The following is a 2,114-nucleotide window of genomic DNA, read 5'->3' as shown; positions in this document are numbered from 1 at the left end:
ATATTTGGTTAAATATTATTCTGGATCTTTCCGTGATGGTGTTTTCTGGATCATATTAACATTGAAATCAGTGGACGTTGAGTAAAGGAGATTATGCTTCATAAAGTGTGTGGGCCTCATCCAATCAGTCGAAGACTAATCATACAAAGACTAACCTCTGCTGAACAAGAGGGAATTCTGCCAGCAGACTGCCAATGGACTCGAACTACAAGTCTTCCTGAGTATCTTAGCTGCTGTTCAAGTTGCTCTGCTACTTTGGCCGTGCGATTCAGCAGATCCAACAGAACTTGAAATGTCAGTGGAAGATAGGGATGCTGTTTGGGGCTTTTGGCAGACACCTATAAATGAATCAAAGTGCGGGCCCTTAGGATTTTTTAGCAAAGCCCTGCCATACTCAGCAGATTACTACTCTCCTTTTGAGGAACGGAAACTGGACCTTAGTAAAGACTAAATGCTTAGCCTTGGGACACCAAGGTACCCTGTAACCTGAGTGGCCCACCATGAACTGGTGTTATCTGACTCCACTAAGTGACAAAGTCGGGTGTGCATAGCAGCTCTCCATCATCAAACGGAATGGAAGTGGCATATACAAAATTTGGTCCAAGCAGGTCCTGAAGGCACATGAAGGAGTGGCCCAAATGTTCATGATCCCTACTACTGACACACTGCCTTCTCTCTCCCAGCCCATTCCTGTGGTCTCATTGGGAGTTCCCCGGGAACTTGGAAGCAAACCAAGATGTCCTTTGGTAGGTAAATGGCTAAAGAAACTGTGATACCACATCCAAACAATGGAATCTTTTTCAGCACTAAAAATAAGTGAGCTATTAAGCCACGAAAAGACATAGGGGGAATGTAAATGCATATTACCAAGTGACAGAAGCCAACTTGATAAAACAACATACTTTGTGATTTCAACTTTATGACATTCTGGAAAAGGCAAAATTATGGAAACAGTAAAAAGTCCAGTGGTTGCCAGTGTTTAGGGAGTAGGCAGGGATGAATAAAAGGAACACAGAGGATTTTTAGGGCAATGAAATTACTCTGTATGATACTATAATGGTGGATAACATCTTTTTTATGTTAAAATATATTGCAATAATGTTGTGGTGTTTCAGAGTTGAGCTAAAGGCCTGAAATCGTGCCTCTCAGAGTTTACTGTGTGTATAAATCACCTGGGCATCTTGTTAAATGGCTCTTTCATGCATTTTTCACAAACTCCGGCTCAGCATGTTGAGTAAGAGTATATTACTCTTTGTACATCCGAGTGAAAATGTCTAGTCACTGGTTCTAACTACTATTCTCCAATTTTGGTGAGTTTTTTTTGTATTTCTCAAGCTAAAACCCTAGCAGATATCCTTTATAATAAAAATTTAAAAAAATGCCAAAACCTAAATCTGATAGATTACCATCGACTATTGTTACTACCAATTTTATGTAAATCTCAGAATTTTCAAGATAACTTCTGCCTGAATTTTTTTCAGAATGATGGCCTACTATGCAAACACATTAAATGTGTAGCACTGAAAGACATATTCGGTAGTTTTAGAGTTCAAAATGTTGAGAATATTTTTAATCTGCACGCATTTTACTTTCTCACCTGTATTGTATCCTTTTAATGAGAATTTCAGTATAATCTTTCTAAATCCCTAGTATCTTTTCTACTTTTATCTCTCAAGACAAGTCAAAAGGAACATCTAACTCTTGCTATTTACATTGATATGCAAATTTGGTCATACATATTTTATAGAGACTTGTAAATGACTCAGCTGAAGCAGATTCACCTGTTTATCCCTTGGATAGATGTGTGCACCTCTCTTAAGAGCACAACAATTGCAGATACCTCTGCTTAGCATAAGCAGCTTATTAAAATGCAGTAAGGAGGAGAATACCTTTGTGAGCAATTTTCTTATAGTATTAATAATCCTGATGGAAAAACAATAGAACTCAGATATGGGCCTTTTCACCAGTGAACTGTCCAGACTTTTTCAGCTGTGTGAATTAATACGATGGGCTTAATGGTTTCAGGGAGGTTAATGCTTGCTGAAAGGGTTCACGTTACTAGAAAAGGCAAAAAGGCAAGTAGAATGAAAAATTTCTCTTTGACTTCAGAAAAA

Source organism: Propithecus coquereli, unplaced genomic scaffold (assembly GCF_000956105.1).
Source record: "Propithecus coquereli isolate 6110/MARCELLA unplaced genomic scaffold, Pcoq_1.0 Scaffold666, whole genome shotgun sequence".
Classification (NCBI taxonomy): Eukaryota; Metazoa; Chordata; class Mammalia; order Primates; family Indriidae; genus Propithecus; species Propithecus coquereli.
This window is presented reverse-complemented; position numbering follows the sequence as displayed.